This window comes from Moschus berezovskii, chromosome 20, assembly GCF_049115385.1.
Source record: "Moschus berezovskii isolate FMDL1 chromosome 20, NW_MosBer_1.0, whole genome shotgun sequence".
Taxonomy (NCBI): Eukaryota; Metazoa; Chordata; class Mammalia; order Artiodactyla; family Moschidae; genus Moschus; species Moschus berezovskii.
This window is the reverse complement of record NC_142479.1, coordinates 35,517,903-35,528,208: the sequence shown is the minus strand read 5'-3', so window position 1 is coordinate 35,528,208 and position 10,306 is coordinate 35,517,903. Positions and strand designations below refer to the sequence as shown.

The 10,306-nt window shown below is 41.9% G+C and overlaps 1 long non-coding RNA gene and 1 pseudogene across 2 annotated transcripts in view; one reads left to right on the top strand and one right to left on the bottom strand.

The window, feature by feature from the left end:
• Positions 1–1,673: 1,673 nt before the first annotated feature.
• Positions 1,674–10,306, bottom strand: part of LOC129541585 (uncharacterized) — a 31,524-nt gene continuing 22,891 nt past the window's right edge. The window contains exons 5-6 of one of the 2 annotated variants that reach the window (XR_016035398.1): positions 6,284–6,393; positions 1,674–1,927 (exon numbers count right to left, since the gene is read on the bottom strand). This is a non-coding gene — a long non-coding RNA (uncharacterized LOC129541585). The remainder of the gene's footprint in view (positions 1,928–6,283; positions 6,394–10,306) is intronic. The other variant, XR_016035399.1, reaches the window with a different exon arrangement.
• On the top strand, positions 4,231–4,574 carry LOC148774683 (large ribosomal subunit protein eL43 pseudogene; annotated as a pseudogene).

Sequence of the window (10,306 nt, the reverse complement as noted above, 5' to 3'; positions counted from 1 at the left end):
TGGTTGGTTTTCCGCATACTTATCACATGCTCAAAGTCTGCAGCAGCTCTAAAACTGCTCTCAGAGAACAGTTTAGAGTCTAAAACTGTTCTCGGCTTAATCAAACACAGCTGTCTTGGCGATGTTGCCTCTGAAGCTTTCCATCCTTCTGCTCCAAAATAGATTAGCGATTCTAAGGATCCACTGAAAAACTGGATGTCCTTACAGGTCCAATCTGGGTCTCTGTTGGAGCCCCTGTTACACAGACCCACGGTATCATTGTGAGGGTGGAGATCATCCTCCTGGAGCTTACTGAGAAATTTACTCCCATTGGATATATGTTTTTGGAGGTCATGCATGTTCAAATATGTTTTTATTATCCCTTCACATTTGAATTATGGTTTGTTTAGACTTTTAGTTTGGAAATCAATTTTTCATCAGAATTTTGAAGGTGTTTCGCCACTGTCTTCTATCTGCCAACATTTATAATGATAAATTTAGTATCATTCCAATACATGACGCTTTGTGTGTGACCTGTCTCATTTCTCTTAAGATTTTCATTGTTTCCAGTGTTTCGAAATTTCATGAAGATTGGCTTGAGCGTGGGTCTTTCCTCAATAATCATGAAGGGCAATTGGTCAGCACTTTTTGTTTGAAAACATCTTTAATTCTCGAAAATTACCTCATGCTTTAATACCTTCTTCCCGATTATTATTCTCTGTTCTCGTATTTCCTGAAACTTCTATTATTTAGTTGTTGGACCCTTTAAACCGGCAATTTTTTCTCTCTCCTCTCCTTACCGCACCCCCGCCCCCCACCTCCATTTCTGGAGATTTCTTTAGCTTTACCTTCCAATGCATTCTGTTTATATATTTTTAGTTTAAAGGAATGCTTCTTACTTGCTAAATATTCCTTTAAGAAATCATCCTGTTCTTATTTCATAAATGTGATAGCTCTCCAAGCACTTTGGGAATGTTAATCATAGTTGAGTTTTTTGTAAAGTATCTTCTCTGCAGTGTCTCTATTTCACTGGAGCTCCACCAAATGTTTGATCTTTATCTATCTCTTTATTTCTAAGAGTGAGGCAGAGACCAGGTCATTAGGAACTCTGTAAGGAAACAGACTCACAGACATAGAGAACAGACTTGTGGTTGCCAAGAAAGAGTAAAGGACTGGAAGTTTGGGATTAGCAGATGTAAGCTCTTACATATAGGGTATATAAACAACAAGGTCCTACTGTACAGTACAGGGAACTTTACTCAGTATCCTGTGATAAACCATAATGGAAAAGAATATGAAAAAGAATATATGTGTGTGTAAGTGAGTTACTATACTGTACAGCAGAAATTAACACAATAAAATTTAAGAAAAAAGAATTTCACCCTTTTAAAAAGCTAATTAATATCCCATTGGATGTATTACCACATTTTGTTTACTGACGCGACTTACTAGCAGCAGCAGCAGCAGTCATCTATTATTATTGAGTCTTGTACACTGATCTTCTATTTGGTATTATTGCTAAATTCTATTTACCTCTGAGAACATGTTGATTCTGTTGGGTTTATATATAGATGATATACCATCTATAAATAATAATAATTTTGTTTCTTCCATTGTGTATTGGTATCCTATTACTGCTATAACAAATTGCCAAAACTTTCATGACTTGAAGCAGCCAAATTTATTATCTTATTATAAAGCTACATATTTTCCTCTAATTATTTATTTACTGATATATAAATGCAATATATATTGATATGTAAATTCTCCATTGTTGATTTAAAAGATACACCTATTTTTATTCTCCTCTGGTTACCCCTAAATAGCCTAGTGCTGATAAATATTTAACAACTGAGGGGCGGGGGAAGTCCTTATTTGTAATGTTTTTCAATTTCCATGATGTAAATATTTTCTTCATGGCCAATTCAAAGCTTCCAATGTGACATCACTGGACATGCAGAAAGGAAGAGAAGAACAACAGGTCACAGTTATATATTTTTGCCATGCATACTAAAATAGATGTAAATAACCTCACAAGCATAGATAATAGTAAAATGTAGTAAAATGAGTTTTTAGTATTTTTTATTTTTGTTGTTAATATAACATCATAATAAGGGTATATAAATTCATTTGAATGATGTTTGCATTTAACAACTGGCTTACTCAAAATATAACCTTCAGCTCTCACAAGCTGGATGAGGCAGTTCCAGCACACCACTGTCCCTAGATCAGTAAAATCCAAGCTTATATTCCATATCAAATTTTTGACAAATTTATTGAGGTATAATTGACATATAATAAGATGCACATATTTAAAGTATGAAAATTTATAAGCTTTGACATACGTACATATCTGTTAAACATTATCATCATCAAACCTGCTTTAAGTTACATTACTTCCTGTGTATCTCAAAGCTGATAGAGGTATTTTGTAGTTGTTGTTGGAATGCTTCATCCAGGGATGTTTTCAAGGAGACTCTTTTATATTATGAACATTTGATGCTTGGTTCTTCTACTGGCCTTTCCTGGAGTCATTCATCTATCTGTAGTCATCTGGGGTCTTAACTGCACTGAATGGTCTAAGATGGTCTTATTCACATGTCTGGCAGCTGGCCAGTAGGCAGGCTGCTGGTTGGGCATCCTCAGTTCTCCTACCTATGGCCTCTTCATCAAGCCAGGGCAGGCTTGTTCACATCTTGGTCTCAGGGTAATAGCCACAGCCTAAAGTGGGTAAGCCCTTTTATACAAGCACTTTTCAAGTCTCTGCTTGCTTCATATTTGCTAATGTCTCATTGATCAAGCTCAGACTCAAGAAGTAAAGGACTAATTCCCATTCTTTGATGGGAGGTGCAAAGTCATTTTGCAAAGGGACTTGCATATAGGAATGGGAAAAATTATTGCAGCCATCTTTGTAAACAAATAGCCACTCCTACCAGTCATTCAATATATTTTCATTCAGTAAATATCATGTGCCATATGCTAGGACTTATGTATAAAAAGAAAGCAGGAATATTTTCTGTCCTCAAGAAGATGTGGGGCTTCCCTGGTGGCTCAGTGTTAAAGAATCCACCTGCCAATGCAGGAGACTCAGGTTCGATCCCTGATCTGGAAAGATCCTTCATGACATGGAACAACTAAATCCTGTGCTCTAGGGCCTGGGAGCTGTAACTCCTGAGCCCACATGCCACAACTACTAAACCCTGCGTGCCCTAGAGCTGGTGCTCTTCAACAACAGAAGCCACCGCAATAAGAAGCCCAAGTACCACAGCTAGAGAGTCGCCCCAGCTCACCTCAACTAGAGAAAAGCCCACCCAGCAACCAAGACCCAGCACTGCTGCTGTTGCTGCTAAGTCACTTCAGTCGTGTCCGACTCTGTGTGACCCCATGATGGAAGCCCACCAGGCTCCCCCGCCCCTGGGATTCTCCAGGCAAGAACACTGGAGTGGGTTGCCATTTCCTTCTCAATGTGTGAAAGTGAAAAGTGAAAGTGGAGTCGCTCAGTCGTGTCCCACACTTAGCGACCCCACAGACTGCAGCCTACCAGGCTCCTCCACCCATGGGATTTCCTAGGCAAGAGTACTGGAGTGGCTTGCCATTGCCTTCTGCGAGACCCAGCACAACCAAACATAAATAAAATCATTATTAAAAAAAAAAAAAAGATGTGATTTGACGAAGAAAACAGACAAACTGATATCATACTCCAGGGCAGCTGGAGTCGCAACACAGTTTAGAGGATACTATGGAAGTAGAAGGGAGGCCACATGATTCCCACTGGGTCAAGGACAAAGGAAGGCTGCCTGAAGAAAGTGACTGGTGTAAAGATTCTCAAGACCGTCTGTACTTTGCCTTCTCAATGAGTAGAGAGGGAGGGAATGGAATAGGAGAAATGAAGAACTAGCAGCCTTAAAAAAGAAAAGAAAAGGAAAAAAAGGGACTTCCCTGGCAGTTCAGTGGTTCTCTCCACTTAAAATGCATTGGTGGCTAGTTCGATTCCTGGTCAGGGAACAAGGATCCTGTGTGCTACAGGGTGTGGCCAAAAAAAGAAGAACCAGCAGCCTTATGCTATAGCACAGGGAACTATAGTCAATATCCTGGGATAAACCATAATGGAAAAGAATCTAAAAAAGAATGCATATGTGTGTGTATAACTGTGTCACTCTGCTTTACAGCAGAAATTAACATAACATTGAAAATCAAACTTCTATAAAAAATAGATTTTAGCTCTTGGGCTTGGATCTTGGTTGCATTAACATGGTGAAACGCACCAAGGTCAGAATCGTGGGCAAATACAGGACCCGTTATGGTGCCTCCCCCAGGAAAATGGTGAAGAAAATTGAAATCAGCCAGCACGCCAAGTATACCTGCTCCTTCTGTGGCAAAACCAAGATGAAGAGAAGAGCTGTGGGCATTTGGCACTGTGGTTCCTGCATGAAAACAGTAGCTGGTGGTGCCTGAACCTACAACACCACTTCTGCTGTCACAGTAAAGTCTGCCATCAGAAGACTGAAGGAATTGAAGGACCAGTAGAAGCACCACCATTTGATAATGTTGCTAGCCTATAATAAATGGGTTAATTTATGTAGCAAAAAAAAAAATAGATTTTAAAAAAGGGACTAGTAGCTTTAGTCAGGCTTCAGTTTCCAATCGTCCTCCTTTTGCACATAAGTATGGAATCATGAAATCACCATGAAAGTCTGAAGTCAAGCAGAACCAAAGAAAAACACAAGACCGCTTTTCCTGGGGCTCCCTAGTCTCTCAAAGTCTCATCAGATTACATTCTCCATAAAAGATCCTTTGTTAAGGTGACTTTCCCAGACCACGCTTGTAGGCAGAGCGGCCGCTGCTTGCAGCTTTGGGTCTGGAGACAGTCTTTGCCTCTCGTCTCAGTGATGCTACTGTCATAAGTTTCTGCAAGAAGGCACTACCAACATTACAGCCATGATGCCCTACAGTTCTACAGAGGAGCGGGGTTGAAAACGTAACAGTGGTACAGAGTACATAAATACTTTCTGCTTGTAAATGATTGTTGAATTTTTTTAAACTATTCAGAAGGAGGAATATATACCTAAAAGTTATCTGTGTTTTCCTCTCATCTCGTCACCAGAATCTAGGGGGAGCAGAAAATTCATGATTTCCTATATTTGTTTCTTTGTTAGTTGAATGTTTTACAATCAGCAGAGCATACTGCTAGTACTTTAAGTTAAAACAATTTTGGGGGGTTCGAATGGCTTGTGGGATCCTAGTTCCCCGACCAGGGATCAAATCTGGTCCCCCAGCACGGGTAGCACAGAGTCCTAACCACTGGATTGCCTGGAAAGTCCCACCTTAGTTTAAAAACTTTTAAAAAAGCCACAGGTCTGAAACATTTCCAACCGATACTACTACTAATACCAGTAATAATGCTTTAAATGAATCCTTGGTATGTACTAAGAATTTTACAAGCATTAAGCATATAAATAACTCTGAGTTAGATACAGTCATTCTTCTTGTTTTATAGATTAGGAAATGGAGACTCATGATTTCCCCAAGATATCATAACTAAGAAGCGTCAGAGAAGACTCTGTGCCATTTGGCTTAAGAGTCTGTTTAAGAACACTGATACTAAAATACCACTCTCATCTCAGGAATGGGACAGAGATTCCTGGAAATTGGAAAGTAAGGCCCAAAGAAGTAAATATGATTTCTTTAAAGCTTCCCATTTTACCCTTAAAATGCATCAGAAGTTACTTTCTGTCTCCTAAGACATGAAATTCATTTAAAAATAAAAACATGAAAATCATTTCCCATCAAGTCAAGTAAATGCTCCAGGCAGACGTTCTTTGTCTGTCCTGGGGCTTCAAGTGTCCTGGACACACTACTGTATATACTGGGAGAATTGCTTGCCCAGGTTGATAGACATAGATAAAATCAGTTCTCTGCATCACTGGCATTCTCTGGTAGATCAACAAGGGCAGAATGTTTTCCTAAGATCCTGTTGTCGTTGCTTAGTCGCTAAGTCATGTTGACTCCTTTGCAACCCCATGGACTGCAGTCATCAGGCTACTATATCCATGGGATTTCCCAAGCAAGAATACTGGAGTGGATTGCCATTTCTTTCTCCAGGGCCTCTGGCTGATACAGGGATCAAACGCACATCTCTTGCATTGGCAGGTGAATTCTTTATCACTGAGCTACCAGGGAAGCCCTGGAAGGGATCAAGCATCAGTTAACTCTGATCTCTACCCAGTTTGGAAAAAAAACTCTTCCTCATAAGTAAAGCACACCAGATGACCCATATGGTGGGACAGTTGATGGATTGGCAAACCTGTTGGCTTGGGTGAGACACTCCTCAGGCTGGCCTCAGCTGTCTCAGACTTGGTCAACTCCTCCTCGCAGCCCACAGCCCACTTTCTAGGAATTCACACACAGTGACTGCTGCAATGATACAGTGCAATCCAACAATAGGTTATTAAATGATTAACAAGTGCAAAAGGTCAACCTCAAAAAAAAAAAAGAGTTCTATATTGGTAATGGTTGCACAACACTGTGAATGTAACTGAAGCTACTAAACTGCACACTCAATAGTTAAAATGGGAGAAGGAAATGGCAACCCATCCAGTATTCTTGCCTGGAGAATCCCATGGACAGAGGAACCTGGCAGGCTGCAGTCCATGGGGTCACATGACTGAGCACACGTGCATGAGGTGGAGGGAGATGGTTTGGTAGCAAAACACTGGTATTACTAAAAGAAAAAAATAGCTAAAATGGCAAATTTTATGTTATATATTTTCCCCAAACAGTAAAATAATAAAAGATAAAACAAAAAAAAAACAAAACCTAAGCTTATCCACAAGTAAACAGTATTTGGTTCTGGCCCCAAGGAAATTCTGGGGTTGTGCTAAGTCACTTCAGTTGTGTCCAGCTCTTTGCGACCCTATGGATTGCAACCCAACAGGCCTCTCTGTCTGTGGAATTCTCCAGGCAAGAATACTGGAGTGGGTTGCTATTCTGGTGTTGAGGGGATGGGAACAATATTTCAGGTGAATAGAACTGCTAGCCGGAGAAGAGCAAATCTAATCCCATAATCCCTCACTGAAACTCCTTCAATGGCTCCCTATTACTCTTGGGATAAATACCAAAAGCCTTAACTGGTTTTTGAGACTCTGTGATGGTCATCTTTCTGACCTCATTTTGTGCCACTTCCCATTTTGCTTTTTCTGTCCCAGCCACCCCACAGACTGTAACCTGCCAGGCTCCTCTGTCCATGGGATTTCCCAGGCAAGAATACTGGAGTGGGTTGCTGTTTCCTTCTCCAGGGGGTCTTCCTGATCCAGGGATCAAACCCACATCTTGGGTGTCTTCCTTCTCTTCCTTTCAACATACCAAATTCCTTTCCACTTTGGGGGCTTTGCATGGATTTCCCCCTTGCTTGAAAATCTTTTCCATCCCACTCTCTTCTTGGCTAACTCAATCCAAACATCTCTTCCTCTAAGAAGACCCCCAGCATGTTACATCTGCTTACTTATCTTCCTGCAAATATAGGTGCAAATCACAGAGTTGCATTTGTTTAGAGAAAGAAGCTGCGATTTAGAGAAACTAATGTTTTACTCAGTGTCACACAGCTGGGAAGAAGCAGAGTGAGGACTTGAACTAGACCCTGGTTTTGATGTCAGTGCCATTAACCATCTCTCAAGTCTGTTTCAGGACAAGGCTGCAATGGTAAACCTCATCTCCTCTCTTCCTGCCTATCAGTCTCAAGCTAGCTCAGCACCTCCCAGTGCAGCCTTGGCATCTCCAGACAGCTCAGTCTAAATCAACACATAGTCTTCCATTATAACTAAACTTCTGACATATGAAGAAAGACTAGGAGAGAAGAGGCGGAAAAATCAGTGCTCACATCCATTAGAATGGCTATTATGGGACTTCCCTGGTGATCCAATGGTTAACTCTTAAGCTTCCAATGCAGGAACCTTGAGTATGATCCCTGGTTGGAGAACTAAGATCCCACATGCCACGTGGCACAGCCAAAAAAAAGGCTTTTAGTGAAAAAAAAAAAGAAAAATCAGAAATAACACATGTTGGATGGGTGTGGAGAAGCTGGGATCCTTTTGTTATTGCTAGTCTAGAAAATCCCATGGATGGAGGAGCCTGGTAGGCTGCAGTCCGTGGGGTCGCTGAGGGTCGGACACGACTGAGCGACTTCACTTTCACTTTTCACTTTCACACATTGGAGAAGGAAATGGCAACCCACTCCAGTGTTCTTGCCTGGAGAATCCCAGGGATGGGGGAGCCTGGTGGGCTTCCGTCTATGGGGTCACACAGAGTCGGACACGACTGAGGTGACTTAGCAGCAGCAGTAGGAATGTAAAATGATGTACCTGCTATGGAAAATGATATGGCAATTCCTCAAAAAATTAAACACAGAATTACCATGTGGTACAGCAGTCGCGGAGAGTCGGACACGACTGAGCGACTGAACTGAACTGAACTGAACAGCAATCCCACTTCTGGGTATATACTCAAAGAAAAGTGAAAGTGAAACTGGAATAGATATTTGCACATCCATGTTCATAGCAGCACTAATTATAATAGCCAAAAAGTGGAAGCAACCCATGGGTCTGTCGACTGATGAATGGATAAACCAAATGTGGTATATATGTATGATGGAATTATCATTCAGCCTTAAAAAAGGAAAGACATTCTTCAATATGCTACAACATGAATGAACACTTTATGCTAAGTGAAGAAGCCAGTCACAAAAGGACAAACATTGTATGAGCCCACTTATATGAGGCTCCTAGAGTAGTCAGATTCATAGAGAGAGATAGTAGAACGATGATTGTCAGGGGCTGGAGGAGGGGAAAATAAAGAAGGATGTTGTGATAGTTGTACAACACTCTGAATGTACTTAATGCCATCAAGCTGCATAATTAAAAATGGTTAAAGTGGCAAACTTTATGATACGTGTATTTTCTCTCTCTCACACACACACACACACAGTCAGTGTTTCCCAGTAGGACTCCTTGGCTAGGCTTCTAGAGGCAAGAATGTGGAGAAGCAAGAAGGGAGCTCTTAAGGAGTTGGAAGGATGTTCAAGAGGGAGGGAATATATGTAAACATAGAGTTGATTCACTTTGTTGTACAGCAGAAACTAACACAGCATTGTAAACCAATTATACTTCAATTTAAAAACATTGGAAAAAAATTTTTTAAAAAAGCAAATTTCTTTTACAAAAAAAAAGAGAAGAAGGGGAGCTTTGTCCAGGCACCTGGTCCTGTCTTCCTTAAGTGGTCTGCCTCCAGCAGGGTCGAGGCAAGGACTGGGGGGAGACAGAAGGGCTAGGTGGATGTTGTGAACTTGTCCGGGTTCCTGGGTTCTTTAGCAGAAAGCCAATAAAACACTAGGTCCTGTCTGTCTCCCTGAAGCTCTCCCACCTCCAGCTGCAGCTGGCTCACCACTGGGCCCCAGTGGGACACACAGGGTCAAAGTAATGAGCCAGAACCATGCCTGGGCTCCTTCCCTCCTCTACTTTCCGGCAGTATCCTCTGGCCTTAGGGGTCCTCCTGAGGGTGACTGTCTTGCTGCTGTGTGAGCCTCAACCATTTGATTTTTTTGTGTGTGGAAAGGGCCTCTGCCTTGTGGCCATCAGAGCTGCAGGGATGTGTGGGGGAGTCCTTTCCCGCCCGATGAGTCATTCAGCCTGCATGGGCGAGGTGTCCCATCCTGGTCACAGTGCCCAGCAAAAATGTGGCCCAACCAGGATGAGAGCAGGAAGCAGGGATCCGCTTGACATCACTGGGAGGAGAGGAGCCAAGGTGGCACCACACCTGTTTTCTGATCATCGAAGGGAATTTTAAAATGTTCTATTAAAATTTTTATCTTTGATAAAATAACGTATGTACAGAACTCAAAAGCTAAAAAGTCAAATAAAAGAAAAAGGCCTAAAGGTGAAGCAGCATTTCTCTGCTCCCATACTCTCATCCTAAGTCTACTCCTCAGATTCAACCACTTTTAACCCATTTTCACCTGTTTCTTCTGGTGTGCCCTGTCAGCCGTGTCTGACTCTTTGTGAGCCCATGGACTGTAGCCCGCCAGGCTCCTCTGTCGATGGAATTCTCCAGGCAAGAGTACTGCAATGGGAAGAGGATTTAACTCCTTTCACCTCTTCTTCTCCCTCCTCAATGTTTTCTTAAGCCAATTTTGGTTAAAGCCATACCTCCTGTCTTTATTATTATGACTCTAAATTCCATTCCCTGACCCCCCCCCGCCCCCTTCTCTCCAGCCTGCAGCCCCTCCCCCCACCGGGGCTAGTTGCCCTCTGGGCCCCTCTGAGGCTCCCTTCCTGAG